The sequence below is a fragment of the Tyto alba genome, unplaced genomic scaffold (assembly GCF_018691265.1).
Source record: "Tyto alba isolate M040663 unplaced genomic scaffold, T.alba_DEE_v4.0 Super-Scaffold_18, whole genome shotgun sequence".
Lineage (NCBI taxonomy): Eukaryota > Metazoa > Chordata > Aves > Strigiformes > Tytonidae > Tyto > Tyto alba.
In genome coordinates, this window is record NW_024881280.1 from 4,701,900 (window position 1) to 4,726,057 (window position 24,158).

At 52.8% G+C, this 24,158-nt stretch overlaps 1 protein-coding gene across 2 annotated transcripts in view; it reads right to left on the bottom strand.

Moving 5' to 3' along the window:
• Positions 1-4,873, bottom strand: part of TP53I11 (tumor protein p53 inducible protein 11) — a 25,210-nt gene extending 20,337 nt beyond the window's left edge. For both annotated transcript variants that reach the window (XR_006165133.1, XM_042790700.1), the window contains exon 1: positions 4,683-4,873. The gene's annotated coding sequence lies outside the window, so the exon portion shown is untranslated. The remainder of the gene's footprint in view (positions 1-4,682) is intronic.
• Between the last annotated feature and the right edge of the window lie 19,285 nt (positions 4,874-24,158).

The following is a 24,158-nucleotide window of genomic DNA, read 5'->3' on the forward strand; positions in this document are numbered from 1 at the left end:
TCACCCTGAATGACGCGCCAGGCAGCTAAAGTTAAGCGCCCAGCAGAAGGATTCAGCAGGATTTAAACTCATGGACTTTTAAGACGCTTTGTTTCCTAAGAAAATAGCCTGCTTCCTGGGACTCCTTTCTGCTGGCAACACAGGCCCCCTTTTCCACAACACGCTCCTTCCTTTAAGGCTCTGCAGAGCACGGCAGAGCGTCTGCCATCAGGCCAAGCCCCGCGGATCCCTCTCAGCTCCGCAGCAACACCGAGGCTCCTGCCTAGCCGGGGGTATGTCGTACACAGCAAAACAGCCAGGAAGGCTCAGTTAAAACCACCTTCTTGGCCGTAAAGAAGATGGGTTAGGGAAGCTCGGTGTGCGCAGGCTGACCTGGGGAAGTTGCCTGCTCTTTGTCATGGCCACCTGCACTTACAGCAGGCCCAAAACCAGAGCGCGGCACCCAACACGGGCTGGATTTTAGGGCTCAGCGGTGGGATTCCTGAAAGAACCTCTGTCGGCTGGAAAAGCTCCTCAACTCTTTCCGTGCCCGCAACCACCTGGAGACCAGAGGTTTGTGTTTCACTCCTAAGACGGCACCACTACAGAAGAGCGCTTCTGCCGCCATCATGGGTTACCCAATGAAAGTGTGCTCAGACAAAAACACCGGCTGAGTCACCCACAGAGTTTCCTGACGACTTGTGGGTTTTCTCTGTAGGTCTCTTGTTCGGCTGGCTGCCGACACGGCCTCAAACTGTTTACTTTCTCAACCCAGGCAGGATATGCTAAAAACGAGAGGGCCGCAAGGCAGGCACCTGCCTTCCTCCTGCCCCTCTGGGCCCAGCAGTTGAAGCGCTGCCTGATTTTAATAAGAAAAGGAGAGATTTTTCTCCTCTTCGAAGCAGCAGGCAGCTGCAAGGGGACTACATGGCTAATGGCCCCGTAAAACACAGAATCCCTTCAAACAAAGAATCAGGCTGCCGGTGGCCAGTATTACCTGACACTCCTGTGTGCACATCTCCCATAGTGCCAATACCACTCCCCAGGAGACCGGACAACCGATCACTGTTGGATTGATTTCTAACTGGTTTTCTCCCCCTGCTCCTCTCAGCGCCTTTGACTGAAATTATCTTCAACCCAATCCCTAACAAAAACTTGTCGGAAGCCCTGCAGCAATGGAGCCAGCTCTCAGGCCCTATGCTCAGGCTTCTGATTTTCGCCCCGTGGGTTCAGAAAGCACACGGTTTGCGACCGCCAGCATCAGCTGAAGCCTGTCCCTGTTAGGACTAAACCCAGCCACAATCATTTTGAGCACTTCTCTGTTTTGGTGACAGATCTCTCCTCCCTCCTCCCCCACAACCACAGTGGCGGTCACTATAAATCTGGATTGGAGCTTTCTTACAGACCCTGACTGTGGCTTTGGACATCCCTTTCTGTCCTTGGCTTTGCTGGGTAAAGCAGAGTACGTGGGTTCAACCAAGGTCTGGTATAGATGAGTCAGGTACAGCCTAGGCAAGGATTTCCCCATCCAAACCAATGCAAATGTGCTCAGTGAATTAATATGTTGCATACAAAGGGATAGAAAGACATTTAGGGCTTTACCTAACTGAAACACACACCCCTCACAGGACGAGGGTGAGAGATAGGCCCACGTTGTGAAACCCAGAGGGAAAGTTTGCTGCCAGGGCTGTGGGGCTCGCATGGGCTCCTGTGTGGTGGGTCATCCGAGCCTCATTTTCTCCATCTGTCACCCGGGAGCAGCCCCACTAACCAGCACCACAGATGGGCACTGAAACACTGAAATCCATTAACCCCTGCAGATGAGAAAGAGCTTCGCAAACAGAAGAAACCCAAGAAGACCAGGGAGTCATTTATCATTTCCCTTCGTGTCTGAACCATCAAACTGTCTTTGGTTATAGCTGGATTTGTCTTTGTGAACATCTTTGAGCATTTGGATCAGGAACTCTTCAAACAGGGAGTGAACGTGTGCTAGCCTGCGATCCCCAGGACAGAATCAAACCTGTATTTTCCAAGGGAAAGCAGGAAGCAACGCGAGCAGGGAACACCTGGTCACTTCTTAAGTGCTGTTTTTCCTGATCTGGAGAAAGTCCCAACGTATTTTGGGGCCAGCATTAGGTCTTTTCCTCCCAAGACTTGTTTTCACATTCCTACGTCAGAAATACAAAACCCAGAAGATCTACTTTCCATAAATAATGTCCCAACGGTGCCAAGGTCACCAAGCTGTTCCCCCTGGCGCCAGGCCAGAAGCAGAACATAAACAACCTTAACAGCTTTCTGGTGCACGTGCGATTTTGATTTTTTTTTTGTTTTGGTTTGTTTTTTTTTTCCCCCTCCCTGTGCCAGGGGAAGGCTTGAAACCAAAAAGGAAGACGGACACCCTCACTTCATAGCCCCGTTGCTCTTTTCTCACTTTTGCCAGCTCGGAAGAGCCCCCAGCTCCACCCCCGTGGCGTGGCAGCCCACCCCTCCTGCAGGGGACGGAGATACTCTTTGTGTTGGAACAGCATTTAGCAGTTCTCCTGAGAAATTTGGGCATTTATAGGATGAGGCGTTACCAAACACATAGTAAGGAGCAGATGGTGATCCAGACAGCTCAAAGCATAACCAGCATGTGGAACCATCCCTCCCAGTCCCATCCCCTACCGTTAAACACTTTGACCTTCAGATAGCGGCAGGACAAGCGAACACCAGCTGCAGATGTGCTCTGGGCATTTTGCACACTTCAGCACTCGATGCTCATTGAGAACAATAGAAAAACGTCTCTCTTTGGATCCGGCCCCAGCCTCCAAGCAGCTCCAAACGGACCGAAAATCTCAGGGCTGAGCATCTCTGTGGTTTATGCTCCCACAGATCAATGGCCACCCCAACCCCACCCCGATGCAAGCCTCCAGAGATGCTCTTCTGCCCGTGTATCTCTCTACAAATCCTCGCTACAGGACCGCAAGCAGAAGGGATAAATTTCCCCTGAGACTATATGGCAGACATCATCTCTTCACACTCCGGGTTGGGACAATCCACCTATCCAGAGAAGAGCTCCCCCAGCCTTGCTCTGCACGGCAGACAAAGAACTAAAACACGCATTCAAAAGCAACCAAACCCCACTTTTCCTGGCTGCCACCAGTACCTGTCTCCGCTCTGCTGAGGGCACTGGGACTCCGTAGGCTCACAGTGTTCCTCCCAAACCGCTCTGTACACATCAGGTATATTTATGCAACTCAGCTGGGATACGGTTATGGCTAGTTGAGGCGACTTCATTCTGAGTCGTAGGATTTTGTTTATTTTTGTTTTTTTCGCCAAAACCTTTCTAAGAAAACCTCCTCCCAGGGGGGAACATCCCTGCCTGAAGCATAACTACTATTTAGTTGTTTAAAAACCACTTTCCTCATACACATGCCCTGAACATCATTATTCAGCAGACTCTGCTTTAGTGCAGATAGAGTTACTGAGCAAGTTATTTACACCAAGTGCAGAATAGCCAGTGCTCTTGCACACTCCGTAGTTTCTCATGGCTCAGCTGTACTGGTGGTAGCCCTAATGTCAACAAGGCTTTGGTTGCTGCTGGCATTTGTAATTCCCAGCCTCTGCAGACAGAGGAGATGGATTAAATGGTGCCTGTTCAGCCACTTGCAGCTCAGGCTTTGCCGGCCCCGTCTCTTGGGCAGCTGCGAGAGGGACGGGAACACTTCTCAGGTAAGGGAAGGGCTCGGTGGACTCGCAACTCCTGGGGCAGGGCTGCTTCTTCCTCAGCCCTCTTTGCTCAGACGGAGTGGAAAGCCCAAAAAGCTTCGGCAGCTCTCAACAGAGCAGCGGCCCCGGCTCAGCTGGGACAGGCAGGCCCCGCGAGTGGCACGGCACGGCACGGCACGGCACGGCACGACATCACACCGCCTTCCCCTTCTGGGACAGCGGGGGTTCTGCCCTGTCCCCTCTCCCCAGCTCCCTCCTGCACGGCAGCTCTTGCACCCCGGCCCTCTCCCTCCATCCCCAGTGCCACCCAGTGCGCCGTGGCCAAGCCCTCCCCGCAGCCAGTGCTCCCCAGCACACCGTGCCAGCCGCCCTCATCCCAGCGCCAGGCTGACTTCCCAGCCCACGCAGCGGTCCGGACACAGCCTCCCCCTCTCCGGCACCCATTTGGGGACCGCGGTCCTCCCGTGACTCTTCCCCAGCAAGCAGAAAAAGGACGGGCACTTCCAGGAAAGAAGCAACACGAGAAAGCCGCGGCCGCAAAGCTCCCACCCAAGGAACCCACCTGCGCATCACCTCGGAGGGTGGCATGCGTGTGTGTGTGTGTGTGCGTCCCCCCCCCCCGCCACTCGTGTCTCCAGGTAACCTGCCACCAGGATGCAGCGCTCCACTACCTCCCACTCCACCCATCCCACCCGAACCACGCACGGCCAGGATGGAGACGATCCTTATCCATCCATCCATCCATCCTCCCACCCAGCCATCCACCCAGCCAGCCAGCCATTCCGCGCCCGCGCTGACTCCGGGGACCCCCCGCTCCGTGGGGACCCCCCGCTCGCGACGGGCGGAGGGCAGCTGCCAGCAGCGGGCTCCCGTGGGGCGCACAGCCCCCGTGGGGTCCGCGCCACCACCCCACCCCCCCCACCCGCCGAGTCCCCGGAGGGAAGCGGCGGCGGGGGAAAACCCCCACGGCGCGGAGGGACGCCCACGCTACTCACCGCCCTAGCTCACGTCCCGGCGGCGGCGACGGCGGCGTGGCGGGGGGACACACGGAGGTCCCGAGGGCTCGGCGCGGCTGCCCCATGGGCAAAGCAATCCCGGGGGGGGGGGGGGGGGGGGGTGGTAAGGGGGCAGCTGGGGCGGCCAGCCGGCGCCCCACAGCCCGCGGGCGGCCAGACTGAGCCCGGGCCCCCCCCCCACTCCCGGCACCGCCTTTACCGGGCCCGCCCGCCCCGCCCGGGCCGGCCCACGGCGGGCGGGACCCGCCGCCACCGCCCGCCCGACGGGGCGGCCCCGCCACGCGTTCCGTGACACCCCCCCCCCCCCACCCCCAAGCTGCCTGCTTGGCACCGGGGGTTGTGCGTGGGTTACTTGTGGGTTCCCTCTGTGGGTTGCGCATGGGGCCACGTGTGACCGCGGAACAAAGAACAGCGTCCACGGAGGGGGGGCTGGTTCCCCAGGGGGGTGGAAGGAGGGGGGGGGGGGGGGCGGGGCGCGGACACCCGTGGAAATAAATGAGGAACGGGGAGCAACGAAAGGCCCCGCGCCCCACTGTCCCTCGGGGGAGCTGTCGGAGGGGCTGTGGCTGCCCCGCGTGTTTCGTGGGGGTGGGGTGAGTCGGCGAGGCTGTCCCTCTGTCCTTCTCTGGCAGTACAAAGGAGGCCTCGGCCATGCCTGTCACGGGCCCGTGGTTTTAAGGACCATTTTTACAATTCCCCTGCGAAGGGCGAAAGCAAAGAATCGTGGGCGCCGGGGAAGACGCGGGGTTTGGTTGGAGGGGGGGTTGGTGCCCAGGGGGCCGGTCCCCCCCCCCCCCCCCCCCCCCCCCACCCGCCTCGGCCAGAGCCTCTCCTGGAGAGAGAACCCCATCACTGAGCCCCTCCAGAAGGATGCTCAGCGAGCGAAACGGGCGTGCTGGCCTTTTCATGAGGTTTCTGGCGTGTTTGTTTGACCCAGCTCATTTCACTGATCCTTTTTTTAGAGGTTTAGTGGGGGAACGTGTGGACAGGAGAAGGGCAAGGGAGAGGGAAGCAAAGGGAGGCGGGATGGGGTGGGAACCTCTGAACTCGCTTTAACCCCACGGACAAATCCTAATGGGGAATCGCATCCCGAAACGTCCCGTGCGATGAGGTCAGTGCAAACACAAGGGTGTCTTTTTGGAAACGGAAGGCTCATCCGCCGGGAACTGGGCTGAAATATCTCATTTCACAGCGGCCAAGTATTGAATCTTTGGGAAACAGAACATTTCTTCAGAGGGAATATCTGACATTTCAAGTAGCTGCTTTTGCTGCATAACAGGGAAAAAAAAAAAAAAAAAAAAAAAAAAAGAAGCTGAACATGTTATATTTTTTTAAAAAATTCAAAATTCCCAAACAAATCCAGTCCTGACTTGGAGCTAGTGAAACATTTTACTGTGATAAAGTTCAGAATTTTCAGTGTGATTGTGCCAGAACGTGTATAAGAAATTAAATATTATATGTACTCCATCTGGGCTTTGTGGCATTGAAATATGATAATATAATACAAAAGCACACAGAGCAAAATGAGAAGGCAAAGCTGAAACAATCATATTTTACATTACTGAGATGAAATAACTATGATATTGTCAAACAAGAAAAGTCAAAATATGTCATGCTGGCTTTTTTAAAGAGAAATTTGCATTCGAGTAGATCTCTTGAAATTGTTTCAAAGAAGTAACGAGCAGACAGTTTTCCAAGGATAGCTTGGGCTGCTGCATCGGGGTAAGAGTTTCAGAAGTAGTAAACGTCATTTTTTAAAAGTGATTCAAACATTTGTGTCATCCGATGTCACGAGGAGCTCCAGGGTTATTTCTGGCACGAATAAACCTGCTTTTGAAAAATACTACCCTCAGACGAGATTTGAATTCATAAACAAGGGGCAGAGGCCTTCTGCAGCGACTGCTTTATTTGAGAACGCCCGGATCTCCCACCCACCCACCTTTTCCTCATTCAGAGGCCTGGGAAGAGCCTTTGTCCTCCCCCACCGAGGATTTCAACGGCAGGACAACGGCTGCACAACTGGGCTCTCAGCTCTGCCCCTCTCTCTTTGATGCTGTATCGCCAGGGTGGATCATGACAGCCTCGGGTACCGCTTTTTGAGAAGTCGCCCCGGGGCTTTCGTGTGCATTCCCCTCCGGCTCCCCCGAGCAGCCGGCGGATGGATGGATGGATGGATGGATGGATGGATGGATGGATGGATGGATGGAGGCATCTCTCCCCTCCGACTCCGTGCAGGCAGGCAGCGGGGCTGTGAGAGCAGCTCGCCGGAGCGAGCGGCAGCGGGAGGCACTTGCGAGGAGACTTTTACAAAAGGGCAGCAGCCCGGCTCTGCGGGAGGCTGCTCCCACCCGCGCGGCACGATGCAACCTTACACGGGCCCGAAAGCTCTTTGGTTTCCTTACCAGCAGCTTCAGGACGTGCGCCATCCAACCCTCGCCGCAGCATCTCCAGCCGGCGCCCGTGGCTGGAGGGGGGCTAACGTCTTCCCGCAGCGTTGTGCCGCAGGGCTGGGGGAATCAAACGGGTCAGAGTCACCGGCTCGCTGTCCCCCCCCCCCCACTCCCCCCCAGAGCTTGAGCTGAGGCGCTTAGTCAGGTGGTGGAGAAGGAAGGATGAAAAACCAACTCCGAGCTGTGGGTCTGGGGGAAAACCAGGATGGAGGTGTTGCAAACAAGGGCCAGGGAGGAGGGCACAAGCCCAGTGCTTGCATGAGAGGGAAAAGGGAAAGGAAAAATTTGTGAACGGACCCTAAGGAATGTCCTGCGCTTGGGGGAGAGGCGGTGGAAAGAGGAGGTGACTCGCAGGGTGGGATGCAGAGGGACGGGGGTGTCTGAGGTCCCCGGGCAGCAGCAGGGAAGGGAGAGAGCAGCCCAGGGTGCCTCCCGAGCTGCGCTCATGAATATCTGGTAGAGGAGCATCTGCAAAGGAGAAGGGTCCTGCAGCCTCCCTCCTCACAGGGAAGGAAGCCTTTTGTGTAGTGTGTGGAGCCCTAGATCAAAAGCACAGCGGAGGGCTGTTTGTGCAGACCTGGGCTGGAGAAACACCAGCCTGCCTTCTGCATCACCAAATAGGACAGCCTGTTAAACATGATGCCTCAGCAACGTGCTAAGGCAGATACATCAGCAGGATTTGTTATATGCAGCGTTGAACACATTAAAATACATGGTGAGAGGAAGCGGCGCGGGAACCTAGAGCGCAGATCCTCAGCTCTGTTAGGCTGTGAGTGGAGCAAGCCCCCCCCCCCCCCCCCCCCCCCCCCCATGCTGGCAGGGAGGATTTGGCTGTTTCCCGGAGGAATGCTGAGTCTTCATTTCTCTCCGAGGCCAGTGGGAAACGCGGAGGAGGCAGGTGAAGCCCACGGGTGGCACTGCCTCCCGCTCTGCCGTGAAAGGGTTGTCCCCTTGGGTCATCTTCTCACGCCTGGTGATACACGTGAGGGGTATGAGTGGGTGCACCCTGCCTGTGAGAAACCAGGGGCAACGTATGGAGAGGCAATAGAGAGAGAGCAGGGTGCTGCGAGGTGCTGAAGCTGGCAGTGAGATGTGCTGGCTCCTTAGATATCCCCTCCCAGGCTCCGGGGGGGTGAAGGTGGTCTCTGCCCAAGGGGCTGGGGGGCTGTGGCCATCTATAAGCAAGCCCTCCGCCTCCACAGCACCTTATGGGTGCAGAGCTGCTTGATTTAGTCCCGTTAGCAAGACGTGGGGTGGAAAGATAAAATTGCTTTGTGGAAGGGGCTTGGGGAGTGCAGCGCATCCTTCTCAGCCCGGGGAAGCGAGGCAGCGAGCTTGCATGGAGCAGGCCCAGCGAGGTGGCAGAAATAATCAATACGCTGTAGATGAGCACGTGGTAGATGGTGGGGTTTTATTAGCACCTCTCACAGCTCTGGCCATCTGTCCCCTTGTGTCCCCAGGGTGTTGACGCGAGCCCCGCAGGTCCTGTGAGACATTTGGGCTAGGATGGCTTTTCGTGGTGGGACCTAATTCTGCCCCTGAGGTGGGGCTGGAAGGTGAAGACCATGACGGGGACACTGTCTTCGAGCTAAGCTGTTTTAACAGCAAGGTAGCCTTCTTGTCTGGGAAGGGGAGCACAGAGACCTGGTGCAGGGTCTGTGTCCCCAGGCTGCTCTCTTACAAGGGTGCCGCGTAGTCAGAGGGACAGGCATTGCGGGAGAAAAAAAAGCTCTTGAGAAAATTGTGTTTTCTGCTCTGTGAAAAGCAGTGAGGCCTAGAAAGAGGGAAAAGTAGGTTCCACATTGGCACGAACTTCTTGTTCTTCTTTCAAGGAAATCTCAAAAGCTGTTGTTTCAGGTCAAGGCATTTTGATTCAGGGCGTGCAAAGGGTTGCATCTGAATCTTTTAAATAATTTTGTGTATACCCAATTAAGCAGAAGAATTAAGTGATGTTGGAATAAAAGCTTTAAAAAAAATCTTCAGATGTTACCTGAAGCAGCATAAGACATACCGATTCTTTTTGCTGAAATGGCATTTTTAAGAGAAAAACAAAACAAAACAAAACAAAACAAAAACACAAAAAATGAAAGTCGCTAAGCTATTCACAGAGTGTCATCTGAAGGCGTTGGAAGGAGTCTGTGTACACCCAGGTATCACTGAAAGGGGCTCCAGCACCTGGATGAGGATCCTGCAGAACCTTTGTTGTCTCAGCAGGATGGGCACGAACTCCATCTACTGTAAAAGAAGGTCACAGGAGGACAGAGCAATATTTTTTTTCCCTCTTTTTCTTGCCCCTCAACGGTCTCTGACGCCCTTCTGAATTGCCACCCTTGTTTTCAAAATTCTGCAGTGCTTTTTTGCTCTTACCCTGTAGCTGCTTTTCCCTCTGCTAACTCATCCCATCAGCTCTGAGCCTCTCTGAGCATCCATGAGTGCCCTCTTTTCAGTCCTTTTATGCTCTGTTTCTGAGATTGTCTTGTCGTCGCTGTAGCATGTTGAGATTGTTGCTGGCTTCAATTTTCACCCTTTAGATTGTCATTTTCTCACACTAGGAAACATTTCCTAGTGTTTCCTTTGAAAGAGGCTACAGAAAATGTGCCGAGTGGTACATCTATAAGGTGTAAGATCAGACGAGATGTTTAGGCTACATAGTCCAAACTCTTCTAACCATCACAGCTTCTTGAATTTCACCTAGTTAGGGCTGTATTGTGTTTGACAACCTGTGCTTCTGCTCGGCCGTGGCACACTTTCCGGAAAGGCAGTCCAGACTAGCTTTTACCACAAAGCTGCTTTGCACAAGGTGCCTTCCCGAACGCTGAAGTCCTCCAGTCAACACACAGTGGTGAACCAAAGCAGTTTGACCCTGTGTCTCAACCCACGAATCACCTCGCCTCCCTTCCACAGGGCCCGTGGGGGGGCAGAAGCAAAAGCCATCCCGTCGTGCCCATCCTACAGGCAGCAGCTTGAAACCAGCAGCAAGTCTGCAGGGTGGGCACAGCCTCCCTCTGCGTACGCAAACCTGGTGGGATGGGCAGTCCAGTGCCTCTCCCGTTTCAGAAACACGCTGCGATGTTCAGTCAGCCTCCTGGAAAAATCAGGCCTTAATTCTCCCTGGAGATTGCTTGGCATCCCTCTCTGGTCACTGGCGGTTGCTGTGCTCTGTACTTAAAGGACGTGGCGTGTCTGGAAGCAAGGTGTGATGTGAGCTTCTCAACGGTGCTGGCCTTGCGGTGTTGGAGCAAATATGTGGAGCAGTTGTGTCCAAAGAGGTATCGTTGGAAGCCGTGGCACCTCAAAGTTTCTCCACGTGTGTTCTCTTCCTCCTGGACATCTGTTTTTGGCACCGGGCAAGTCTCTACCTTGGCTCCAGGAGTAGAAGCTTTGTGGCTTCTGTATCTAAAGGCCCTACATTCAGTCTTCACAGGGGGCTGCTCTGGGAGCATATGTACAATAGCATTGTATCTGCTGATACTAAATAAGACACCACAGGGTCACCTCCTGGATTAGCACTTAGCTTTTCTCTTGAGCCTTCCACCTGGGGTGAGTTATCCCCCAAGCCCTCCTTGGTGCTCAGCAAACACCGAGCAACCCAGCTCCCCTCAAGGAAAACGAACGAGCTGTGTGTAGGGCATCAGGGAAGCGTAAATCTCAATGGAAAGGTATTTTCTGAGAGTCAACTGTCAAAGTGTGGCAATGTTAGGAGGTAGCAGATACTATCCCAGCAGGGTCTGGCGCCTGCCGGCTTTCCCGGGTGCTGTGCCAGCGATAGCAGCGCCGTGGTCATACCTGGGATTATATTTCCATGCAACTGTCGCTTATAAATGCTCCCTGATTATCCCTTGTGCTGGGTTTCTGCTTCCCTGTGATTGCAGGCAGGTGGGCAGCAGGCTGTGCTGGGGGGGGACGGACCACGGCTCCTGCCCCCCCCCCCCCGGTTCCCGCATCTCCCTCCCGCCACTGGAAACTCACCCATGTCTGGAAACCACAGTGGCTTTACCCCTGGGATTGTGGCTGCTGCAAAATGGGAGAGAAGGAAGCTGCCATCCTCGCTCCCCATCAGGAAAAAGGCAGCAGGGAGGGATGGTGGCAGGGCTGGATGGGAGCAGCGCCCAGGGGAGGCCACCGCAGCCCCCCCCCCGGCAGCTTTGGCACCCGCTGTGGCATTTTCTTGGGGAAAGCAAAGGTGATGGAGAGCTGCCCGCAGGAAGAGAGCTGCCCGTGCTTTGATTTGCAGGTACAGGAGGAGGCAGGCGACGCAAGCGGGCTGCCTGTCCTCTGGTACCCGAGAGGAGCACATCTTACACCCTAGCGAGGGGGTCTCCCGGCCAAAACCAGGAGGAACAGAGCAAAGGGGGAAAGGGCTGTGGAGAGCGGTGTTTCAAAGGTATCAGAGCTAATGGAACGAGGTGGGATTTCCCCTAAACCCAGGCACCACGCTGGGGTCTGGTAATGCTCTCGCCCATCTGGAAGGCTGTGAATGACACCAAGGGGCTGCAACAATAGGAGCTATAGAAGCAAATGAATAGCGTATAGAAACAGGGACAAAGCTTCCTCCCAGCCCTGTCCTCTTTGATTTGAGCTGAAAAATTAACGAACACGCCTTGCTCGGAGCCCTTGCTTCCAAGGGCAGCTGTGCTGGGTGCTCCAGTTGCAACCGCTGAGTTGTCCCACTGCAGAGTGGCTGTGCTGCTCTCCCAGCAAAACCAGGAGCAAGGGGCTTCCCTCCCTTCCCCGACCCCCCACCCACCTCCCAGCTTTTTGCTGCTTTGGGTTTCTGGAGGGGAGGGAAACCTCAGGTGCCAGCTCAGCCGAGGTGTTTCCAAACCCCCAAGCTGCACTCCATGCCAGCCCCGGTGCTCCTTTCTGGATCAGCTCCTGAATATGTTAGCTTTCTTTTCACCCTTTTGTTAAAAAGAACATTCCCCCATCATCCAGACCAAGCGCGTGTCTCATCTCCAAATCACCCCGGGGGTGCTGGTGACTGAGGAAGGGGCTCTGTGCCTTTCGCTGGGGCTGATGAGGGCGGAGGGAGAAACCCATGAGCTCAGGAGGGGATCTGCTGGAACCGCAGCTCGCCGGTCAGAGAAGCTGTGATCCCCAGGGTGGGCTCCCAAAGAAGAGGGAGGCAAACCACGGTGGTGGAGCCTCGCAGCAGGATTTCCCCCTGCAACCTTAAATGACTGCGCGCCGCGTTTCTAGTGCTGCCCGTTGTTCTCTGCACGCATGACGAGGTCTTTGTAATTAATTTATACGAGATGCACGGCCAACCGTACTCACGCAGCGTACTGCAGATTAGATTTAACATCAAAGAGCAATCGTGAACGTTTCTTGGCATATATAGGCCACCTAGTTTAACATTTCGGCTATGTTTGTAATTAACTGCTTCGGCCCCTGGATGAAGCCTGCAGCTGGAAGGTGCCATCAGGGCGGGAAGAACATCCACCACAGACCTCTTTGCTGATGTGTTTTTCAGAGCCACGGCCATGCAAGCCAACTCTTGTCAAAATTCAGCGCACGACCGTGAAGCTGAATATTCAGAGCAGGACCCTCTGTAGGGCTGGGGCTGGTGGTTTGCTGCAGGTGTAGCTCCCCTGGTGGGGTCCCCTTCCAGTCCTCCCTGCAGCCTCCCGTGGGGTTGCTACCCCGTGTCACTGCTACTGCAGGCAGCACCTCAGAGGAGCAGATGCCCACCTGCAGCCCGTGGAGGACCCCATGCCAGAGCAAGGGTCTGTGCCCAAAGAAGGCTGGGACTCGGAGGGAGGCCCCCCACTGTTTGTAGTTCATTGCTGGGAAGACTGCAGCACAGGGGAGGGACCCACACCGGGGCAGTTTGGGAAGAGCTGCAGCCTGTGGGAAGGACTCACGTGGGAGAAGTTCATGGAGGACTGGCTTCCGTGGAAGTGACCCCACGCTGGGGTAGGGAATGAGTGTGAGGAGTCCTCCCCCTGAGGAGGAAGGAGCAGCAGAGACAGCATGTGATGAACTGACTGCAGAACCCATTGCCCATCCCCCTGTGCTGCTCAGAAGGAGGAGGGAGAGAAATCAGGAGTGAAGATGAGCCCAAGAGGAAGGGAGGGGTGGGGGGAAGGTGTTTTTAAGATGTGGTCCTACTTCTCACCGTCCTGCCCTGTTGGATTGTTAAGTGGTGGTGGTGGTGGTTGAATTAAATCAATGCTCTTTTTTCTTCCCCTAAGGAGTCTGTCGTTTGCCCATGACCATAATGGGTGAGTCATCCCTCCCTGTCCTTATCTCGATTCCTGAGCCTTTTGTTTTATTTTTCTCCCTTCCATTCCTGAGGGAGAAGGAGTGAGCGAGCGTCTGGGTGGTGCTCAGTTGCCTTCTGGGCTCAAACCCTGACAACATCAAAAAATATGTGTCCCTTGGTGGCTGGGAGCACTTCCACACGAGGAAACGGGGGCTCGTGAGGAACAGGCTGCAACAGACCATCTTGCATCTGCCTGTGGTATCGGCAGGAAAGATGCTTTCAAGGAAAACATGACAATTTATCGGGGAATACTCTGGCCCTGCTATCCTGTCTCAGCTTTGCTGGGGCAAGGTGAGTCGATCAGCGAGGAGCCGCAGGCACCTGCAGGACCCTGCCCAGGAGGAATCTCTGATGCTGGAGGAACCAAAAGAGGGGAAAAGCGCTTTGTAAGGGAGCTGGGAGTTAGCGGGTGGCTGCTCAGGGGCAGCAGGGTCCAGGGCTGGCCTCGTGCAGCACCAACCTGCCAACCCGCTGTGTGCAGGGTCCGCGGCGGGGGCCCAGCGTGACGGTGCTCCACCAGCCCCTTGCGAGGGAGAGCTGTAACCTGCTGCCCACGGCCAGGTGTCGGGATTTGCAGGGTCCCACGTCTCTGCTTCGCATCAGGCTGAGGTCGGGCAACGGTGGCTGAGGCTTGCCAGCTCCCTCTTTCCCTGCTGACTGGGAGCGTCCGACCCGGCAGCAGCTCGCCGTAGCTGTAGCATTTGCTCAGCACATGGTGCTCACCAAAAGAATGGTGTGTAAATGATATGAGCTCAGTCAGTGTAAACAAGGGAAAGTGGAAAAGAGAGACAAAATGTGTACGCAGGTTTGCCCTGGTTGACAGAGCAGGGTGAAAACCAAATTCCTCAACCCTTGGTTGGTGGGCTTGGCATTGGATGAGAGGTTGGATCTGATTTCCACACCAAAGAGTTGCTTCTTCTTTAGTCTTTTCTGCCTCTTTCACCACCAGCCTGGAGGGCCGCTTGTTTTTAATGTCACCAGGAGGTAGCTGCTGGCCTGCCATCCGCCCTGGCCGGGGGTTTGGACATTGAGGCATTTAGTCGAGAGCACTTGGCAGCTCTTGGCTGGATCCTGAGAAGACCTTTCCCTTGGACAGTAAGCCCTTGGTGACCATCTAGCAGGATGGAAATGTTCCACTGCCTGATAGCTGTATAAATATAATGCTTGGCACCTTTACGTATATACTTTTAATGCCATGAATGCCTTTGCCAACTGCCGTATTTTCCAGCGTGCTGACTTCTGTTCTCGGTATATTTTGCCAACCTACTAAACATGTTTTCAGTCCCATTAGGGTAAATAGAAAGCTTCCTGCATCTGGCCTCTTCATGTCTCTGGGCGCTCCGACAGCCACTTTCATGCCAAAAGTCGGGCCAGTTCTGGTGCAGCCGTTCCTGGGGTGCAGCCTCCTCTCAGGGAGCAAGGAGGAACAGCAGCACTCAGCAGCACGGCTGAAGGGAAACGGGGACCTTAAAAGTGGTATTCAAATTCAGGGCTAGGTCTGAGGAGGAGCAGCTTGGGAGGAAGGGACAGGAGTTCATGCTGGCAGGTTCTTTGTTTTGAAGTGAAGCAGACGGTCTTGTCCCCGCGTGTCCCTGCGTCCGCAGCTGCAGGGATGTGCAGACACAGCCGAGGTAGCAGGTGGAAACAGTAAATGAAACCATCCAGTGTAGCTTTGGACCAAAGCTGTGGTTGCCCTCTGTGGCAACAGCCTATCCAAACCACTTCCATTTTGACTAGGGCCACGGTAGGATGCGGGGTGTACTGCTTCTGCCTAACGTTTTAAGCCTAAGTGATAGAAGAAGTAAATTAGCAGCACAAATGGTGACAAGTTGCTTTCCTTTCTAATCATCAAAATTAAGCTTTGAATACAAATTAACCATAATAACAAAAGGCAGGCTTGAAATAAGGCTTTAGACCATGTTTCCAGTCACCCTCTTCCCGAACTTTTCTATCCGTAGCCAGAAAGGGCCAGTTTTACCACTGGAGGAACCTCACCACAAGAGGCTGAGTCTCTGGAGATGTCTGTCATCCAGGATGAGCTCCAGCCCTCACTCCTACCCTTGACCCGGTGCAGACCTGGCCTGGGTCTTAAACACCATACCTCTATTCCCCACATAAAGAGCCAGGAGAAGTTAAATCCCGTATCAGCTGGCAGCAGGGCTGCGGAAAACAGCTTTTTCTTTTCAAATCTGTGGGTCATCCCCTGGACCAGACACAGGTTGGACAAAGCTATGGGGTGGTCAGATCTGCAGGGGTCCGGGCAGAGCGAGGCCCCAGCTTTGCACTTTCCCAGATCATCCATGTGGGCAGAGGTGCCTTCAACTCTTCTCCAATGTCCACCATGCTTTCTTGTAAAATTACAATGATATTTTTCCAAAGAAGGGTAAAATATCATTTCACTGGGGCACTGGGAAGTGAGTAGGACCAGGTAGCTCAGGAGACAAATGGCTTAAAAAAAAAAAAAAAAAGCACTATCAGGGAGATAAGAGCCTTCTTTATGGGAAACACTGGGAACTATTTTGAGGGAGCGCAATTAGCAGTCTAGAGCTCTACCTTTGTGGGAAGAACATATGGGAAAGAATGAGATGTTCATCATTTCAACCCAAACTTGCTTATCACAAGTGCGAGTTCCAGCTTGTGTTTGGGAGTGGATCTCCAAAGGCTATGTACTCCCAAATTACACTGAAAATAAGTAGAAGCCAATTAACGCTTGGCAGCTTTCCTAGGGTCGTAACTGACAAATCTCACTCATTCTATTAAGAAAAAATTTGTATGGGGAAATAAAAACCACCACAATGTTCACACTCTTGACTTTTAAAACCCAAAGTTGTTTGCCCCGGTAACTTCAGCACAGGCTGGTGGAAGCACATGAGCTTGTTGTCAGGGACCTAAGCCCCTTGCAAGGTTCACCCATATTTCTTTAACCCTTATATTGTCTAAGGTGACTTTCTGAGAGTTTCTTTATTTGTGCATTAGTGCAGAAATTATACAAATCCATTTCCTCAAACGTGCTTCATTACGGCGAAGCTGTTATCGCCGTTCAGACTCGCACTTCCTTATTCAGCAGAATCACCTCTAGCAAACAACCCAAACACCTTCACCTGGCAAAACACCACGTCTGAGTCATTTTTACTAATCAGCAGAGATTTTCGTTGACGGTTTTGGGTAGCAGCATGTCAGCGTACACCCAGCCTAGGCCCACGCTGTGGTGGCACCGACTCTGCGACGCGTTGTGCGCCGGGCTGTGGGTACATACCAGTAAGGTCTCACAGCCTCACTGGGGCTGTACAGTCAGACCCACAGCCACGTGCCTCCCTTACTAGGTGTAGGGGTGAGGGGGGACTGCACGGAAAGGCTGTCGCAGGCCTACTCAGTGCCAGCAAGATAGTGTTAAAAAAAAAAAAAAAAAAAAAGAAACAACAACAAAAAAAAAAGAAACAACAAAAGTCCCTGTCTGGAGGTCTTGGCCAATTCCAGCCAATCCTGAGCAGAACAAGGTTAGGGATAATTGGACAAAATGTTCATCCACTTGGTGTTTTAACGTGAGAGAGTACAGATTCAGAGGCAGGAGCCCAGCAACAGCACTAGCATTGAGGCTGCTGCTTAGGGCAACTCCTGCAAGACGTTCCTGCTCTCGCCAAAGGGTGATTCGAGAAGGAGAGCCCAAGGGTGATTCGAGAAGGAGAACCCAAGGGTGATTCGAGAAGGAGAGCCCAAGGGTGAGTCGAGAAGGAGAGCCCAAGGGTGATTCGAGAAGGAGAGCCCAAGGGTGAGTCGAGAAGGAGAGCCCAAGGGTGATTCGAGAAGGAGAGCCCAAGGGTGAGTCGAGAAGGAGAGCCCAAGGGTGAGTCGAGAAGGAGAGCCCAAGGGTGAGTCGAGAAGGAGAGCCCGAGTGCATACAGAAGGTACAGAAGGACAGGTGCCAAGCCCAGGACTCTACATTCAATTTTGCAATCTTATTTTCCCTTTCCCTTTTGGTGGGTTTGTATGTTGCCTGCAAACACGCCATTAAGTGGACTTGTCCCAGCGAAATGACCCCTCTGGTCGTAAAAGATCTTCATTTAATTGGCAAAAAAATCCTCAAGGCACACAAGAGAGCCTTTGCCTGGGTTATAAGAAACAGCAGTCACCATGGCATTTTAAGCTGTCTAAGGCAATGTGTACCTTAAGTTAAAAGATTAGTGTTTTGAACTGGCTTTGTGAGCATTTGTTAAGTCTCACATACATACACCCAATGTACCCAGCATAAACAGTGGATTCCTATTTTACAGACGTGTGAGCTCATTAGGGCTGACCTAAACCTCCTGGTGCAAGTGACTGCCAGTTTCTCCAAGGAGACAGTCAGGAGAATGACAATGAATTAGTTAAAGTCTACCTGCTTTTATCCTTTAAAAGGAGTTTTGGGGGAGTTTAACGAGACCTAAGCTCACACGCGTCGCTTTTTCCGCAGTGCCTTGTTTTTGGCAGTGCGGTACCCCGGGCTTTCTCAGCCCACCATGACGGGCCCCCACTGCTGCCATGTTGGCAGGACAGGCTGTGGAGTTGTCCCCCTGGACCAGACTACCAAAAAGAGCCTTTTGCTCAAACTAACCTGAGGATAAAGTGCCATCGGACGGCTCCAGCCCCCCAGCAGCTGGGCTCAAACCAAGCAATGAGTTGGGCAGGGCCGTGTCTCTGGGGCTGGGGCAGAAAGGGGGGGAACAGGGACATGGCATGGGAGTGGGGACTTCCTTCTCAGGGGGGCGAACGACTAGATTTGCTCTGTTGTGCCTGAAATTGTCTCCTGAAGAAACTATTGCTTGTGGCAAAACCCAGCAAATGGTGGTGTAGCTGGGCTTGGGCACACTCCAGGGTGTTTGCTCTGGGGGAAAAGAAAAAGACTACTGGTTTTCCCCCAAAAAACAGAGAGTGGAACACAGGAAGAGCAATAAAAGCCAGCTTGAATTCCAATGGGTCCTTGAGTTTTAGAAATAACGTAGGCTGCATCTGTTTTTTTTCCCATAACACAAGCGAGAAACCAATTTAATTCCACTTATAGTGAAGCATAAGATTAGATGGGACTAAATATGTGTGTAGGCTGTTTATTAGCAAATGGAAGCGAGCAGCGAAGGAAAACAAACAAGCTTGTTTCAGGGAGACTTTGTCACTGTATCACCGGTCACAGGCTCCCCGAGGAAAAGCAGAGAAGCTTCTAATTGGACTTATGCAGCAAGGAGCAGCTGGCAAAGATCCCTGCTCAAGTGTAGGAGAATTGTGAAATGTGGCTTCATTAAAAAAAACGTGCCATTTTGCCTAGTGATGGCAACGTCTACACGGTTTGCAAACATTAGTCGTTTTGAGAGTCGGTTACCCAGTGGTTGGTGGGACTGCTAGCCCAGCTGGGTGGGTACGGAGGGTTCAGAGAGCTGAGCTGGTCAAAATATGACCCCTGGAAAGTTAAGAAAAAAGAAAAAAAAAAAAAAAAAAGAGTTCATTTCCAGCCAGTTCAACTGCTGGTGAAAGCCTGCAAAGGAAATGCTTATTTTTGCAGGGCTGGTACTTTGGCCACTCGGGCTGCACGGGCCAGGAGGAGTGATGGGTGTGGGAAGGCAGCCCCAAATTTGCTCAGTTTCGGCTGCTGGGGAGGTTTAACCTTGGGATGTTTCCAGGCATGTAGCGAATGGTTAAAGTGCTCTGACTGGGAGAATTGCTGCCCCCCAGCCACCTCCCCCTCCGCTCTCCTGCAGAGCACCTCTCTGGTGACAGGGACGCCTGTGTGGCTCACGAGCCACCTCTGAGCAGCACTGCCTAGCTCCAGCAAAGTAGTCTCACTTCATTTGTCTTCCAAATGATATTCATACATCCCAATATGACTTTGATTTTTTTTTCATCAAAATGTAACTACGGTCTGAAGTCTGCATGTTTCATGCATTATAAGCTCTTTTCTTCCAGCAGACCCACTACCCATCCTGCCACCTCCATCTTCTATTTAAGAATTTGATTATTCCTTCCTAAGTATATTACTTTGTACTTGTCGCTATTGAAGTGCCTCCTGTTATTTTCAGACTATTTCTTTAACTTATCAAGACCGTTTTGAATTCTAATCTTATCAAATGTGCCTGCAGTCCCTCCCAGATTAATGCCACCTGCAAATTTAATAAGTATGTTCTCATTCCATCATCTAAGCCATTAATGAAAACATTGAATAACATCTGCTACAGGAATGATCACTGCAAAATCTCAGCTGATGAATCATTCCAACTTCACAAATAAGCGTGAGCAGTTTTAAGCTACCCTTATACTCAGTCTATAGAAGCTGCCTTTGGGCCATTTTACTCTAACTTATTTATAAGTATGTCATATAAGACCCATGACATAAACCTTACCGAAGTGAAGACACATGACATTGACTGCTTCTGCCTCATCCAGAAACCCTATTACCCTGTCAGGAAGGAAATCGAATTGTGTTGATGTGATTTATTCTTGACATATTCCTATTAACTTCAACTTTCCTCAGCCTTGTCAGGTAGGTGCTTGCAAAAAAATTGTCCGATTATTTGTTTCAGGATATTTTTCCAGAGATAGAAGTTCAGCTCCTGGCTCCATAATTCTCTGACTCCCACCACTCCCTCCCTTTATTCAAATGAAAGGCTTTTTCTCTGCCTGGGAGCAAAAGCTCTCCACGGTGGCCTTTATCTTCAGAGAGTCGCCTTAGGTCAATGTTTCCTCTGGGCTTTTGAAAAATCTCTTCTCCGTCCGCACAAAAGACAACGAAAACCAGGGGTGATGCTGTTCCTGCACTTCAGTGCTACTCGTTTTGGTGGTATACAAAACAGGAGGACATTTCCACTTTTCCCCTCCGCTCCGAGCACCAGGTAATGCCTACGGCTACAACCGGAGCGGAGATGCTCTGCTGCAAACCTACCGAGCCCGCTCCTTCACCCTCTGCTGCGCTAGGAACGTGTGCCGCGCCTCGCCAGGCTCACCGGCCGCGCTCAGGATCAGCACAAGCCCATCGGGCTGATTTTAGAACGGCTTGCTTATCGGTTAGCCGCTTCTAAAGAGAACTCCGACGATGAGAATTAGTAACGGGTGAGGCCATTTGCAGCTTGCGGGAGGACAATGAGAGAGGAATTAACAGCACCGTGATACCGCCGAGTATTGTGATGCTAATTTTTTCATATAAAGGGTCAGAGGGCTTCAGGCGGTTGTGAAAGGGAGTCTCGCCTGCCCACTCCCCGCTGCATTTTAATTGGCAGTGGAAGCGGAGTACATGTCGGTGCTGGGAACACTGGAAAGAAGCCTCGGTCCCTTCACAGCCTCCCTCTGCCTTCCCTGCCTGTTCCGGGCATGAGATTGATGATGTGGCCACCAAACCGCGCTCACACCTATTCATTTTGGTGGTGCCAGGTATGGTTGGAGCTACGGTGATGCCCATGCTCAGTCTGGATGCCCAGAAGCAGCTTCACAGGAGCAGAGGGCTGAGCCTGGCCCCGATCCTCCCTGGGACAGCTGCCCACAGCCACCACAACCTTCTGCAGCAAGCTTCAGCGCGGCACTAGCAACCCTACAACAAGGGTTTAAGGGGTGGCTACTGATAGCTGGTCACCTTCAAACACAGCCTGAGACCGGCGAGCTGGCGTGGCAGTGGGGCAGAGAGTAACCGTATCACAACAAATCCACCCACCAGGGCGTAACGTATATCAGGCTTCTAAAATAAATATATTGGGGGAAGAGAGGAGCAGCAGGGAAGGCAGGCAGACGTGCAGAGCGGAGGAGTCATCCCACTGAGCGCATACATCCATCCAAAACCCTTTCAGGCTAGATATGCCTGGAGGAAAACCAGTTTCCATGAGGAGCTTCGGCAGGCACGGTCCACGGCATATGCGAACAATGGTCCAGATGCCGTGGCTGAAGTGAAAGCCTTTATCAGTCAGCACTGTTAAGGCACACGCGGCTCTGGGGTTAGACACTGAAAAGCCCCTGGCATATGGGGAGCCCAGCCTCTTCTTTGAATCCCTCCCCAGCCTGACAGATTGGGGCATGAAAGGGAGTCGGTGCTGCTGGGGGAATTGCCAGAAGCGGGCGGTGACTGCGGGCAGCGGCGGGGAGGGATAACCCCCCCCCAGGATTGTTGCCTGGCGCTGGTGGCACGGCAGGCAGCACGGCAGGGTGGGGGGTGCCCGCGTGGGCTTACTGCTGAGCATCCCTGACGCCGTGCCCCCCCGCACCGGCGTGGGCAGGGCTCTTCCACCCAACGAGCCACAGAAAAGGAAGCGGCTGTCAAAGCCGTGGAGCACGCGGAGAGGGGAGGGGGGGGACGCGGTGGCAGAAAACACAGGGGTGAGCCCTTCTCCTCCACCTCTTCTCCAGATAGGTCTCTTGGGCTTGGCATAAATGATGTGCAAGTGGGTAAGAGAAGGAATCATCTTGTTCAAAAGCACTTTGTAGCACTGTTCTCCCCCTCCGTCCTCCACAGCCCTGGGAGGCAGCAAGGATAGCAGGGGGGATGGGGGTGTAGCGCATGGGGGGCATCTTATTTTGCATTATAGGGCTTGGTACCTGCTCTTCACCGGGTAGCAAGGGCACCTTCCCCCTCGCCGCTGGGATATGTGGAACTGGTCCTGTTTGGGAAGGCTGCATACAGGATGGGAACAGACTATGCAGGCAGAGAAGCTGGAAAGGAGGACTGGTTTTGGAGGGGCGGGATGGGTACGGGGCAAGGTCTGGCAAGGTGCAAGACTGGGAGAGGCTGGGGGATCCATCCAGTGCTGAGAAGCAGGAGCTGGAGGAGAAGCCGTGAGCGACAGAGGCCAGGAGGATGCGGGGAAGGGGGAAAGGTGGGGGGACAGGCACCGTGGCATTTGGAATTTAAAACTTTAGGATACCTCTGCGTTATCCCATCCAGCTTCCAGCGATGCCCATGAAAGCCTTACCTTCTGGGGCCAGCATCGCTGAGCCCCATCGGTGTGTGTGCTCCATGGGGTCACCCTCTAACCGCACTTGCAATCACTGCTGGTGATAAATGGTTTTTCTGCACCCAACTAAAGCCCTATTAGGCTGATACGAATGCGATCCAATAAATGGATCCAAATTAAGTTGGGCAACAGCCTCTGTATGGAAAGTCCAGTTAATGAGAGAGCATTGTATCCAGAGGGTGATGGGTGGGTTGGAGGAGGGGTCTGTGCTATGCACAATGGTTTCTCAGTGTCATATGCTGCACAGAGGGGATTTTTATTTATTTTTCTCCTCTTTTATTCTGGGACGGCACAAAGGAGGAAAAAATAACTCCTTTTCTACCCCCGAACTAGACATTAATATTGCAGCTGTGCAAGCAGCACCCACCCTGATTTGCCTGAGAGAAAGTTAAATGAGGGGAGGCTCCCAGCAGCCCACAAATTATATTACAGGGGAAGAAAGATTCAAGCCTCTCTTCTTTGATGCCGGTTCGTTTATCGAGCAGTATTAACCCTTCTGTCAGCTTCTTTGTTTGCTGGCTTGAAGATATCCCCGACCAGGCTCCCTGGATGAGCTCATAGTGACCTCACCCTGGCGCAGCTTCCCTGCACGGGTCAGGGGGGGCACCTGTAACCTCCCAATAACCCCAGCATCTGCCACGCTGCTTCATTAGGGGCTGAGAGTTAACGCTGGATGGCCAGCTCCCGCGTGCCCTACATTGGTAATTAGCTTTCCAAGGGGACGACTGGGAGCAGCTGAAAGGGAAAGAAGATTCATTACCTACAGTGGGGAGGGAAGGGGCTTCTTTCCATCGCTAACCACGCCGGCTTCACGTAGGATCTGCCTTTAAGATCTTCCTTCTGATTTTCTTTTGCTAAGCGGTAAGCTGAGCTATGGAGATAATTTGTCTCCTGATGCTTTCAGCTCTGCCTTTGCCATACAATGGGGTATGAGATGCGGTGCTTAAGGGTTCGTTGGATGAATCAGTGGACCCTGGTGTTTCTGCAGGGGAGAGTGTAAGTGAGGTGAATGTTTCTGACAGATAGATACCGGCTCCAAGGCGAGGATACGGAGAGATGTGGGATCCTGGACTGGAGAAGAACCCCCCAATCTTGCAGTGAACAAGAACTGGAGAAGAAGAAAAGAAAAAGAGTTAAAAACCAAACTAAAAATAGAAACGACATAAGTGCTTACAAATGAAAATAAATGGGGATATTCCATGGTCTAAAAAAAATGAATGCAGATACTGAGAAGTAAAATGTAGAGAAGCATGCATTATGGAAATAAACAAAATGAGTCAGGGTTAAAAATAGGTGAATGCTGAGAGCACGCAATGTTTAACATTTACTAACTATAAGAGCAGGAAGGGATTCAGACCCAAGCCACAATGAAATAAAGAGCATTTTAGAGAACAGCAGCCCTCCCTCCCCCCAATTAAGCAGCTTTAGCTGCAGAATAGGACAGTCAATGACTGGGAAACACGTAAGAGAGAGGAAAGGGAAGCGACCAAATGAGATGAAGGATCAGGCGTATTTGGACTTGGACTTAATTGTTGCTAGAATTAATAAGATACGTCCAACTTGTATATCATACCCTAATGCTTTTGTTTTCCATTTTATTCTCCTTGGAGAGTAGTTACGCAAGTCAGTGTAAGGGTAATGGCTTACAAGTCTGAAGTTGGCATCCACAGCCCTCCAGGGGCTGTGTCCCTCCCGCCTTCCCCCCCAGCCTGCCTGTAATCTGTTTGTTGCCCAAGAGTTGTTCAGAGCTCTTCCTATTTGTCCGTGCAGCCCCTGAGCTGCA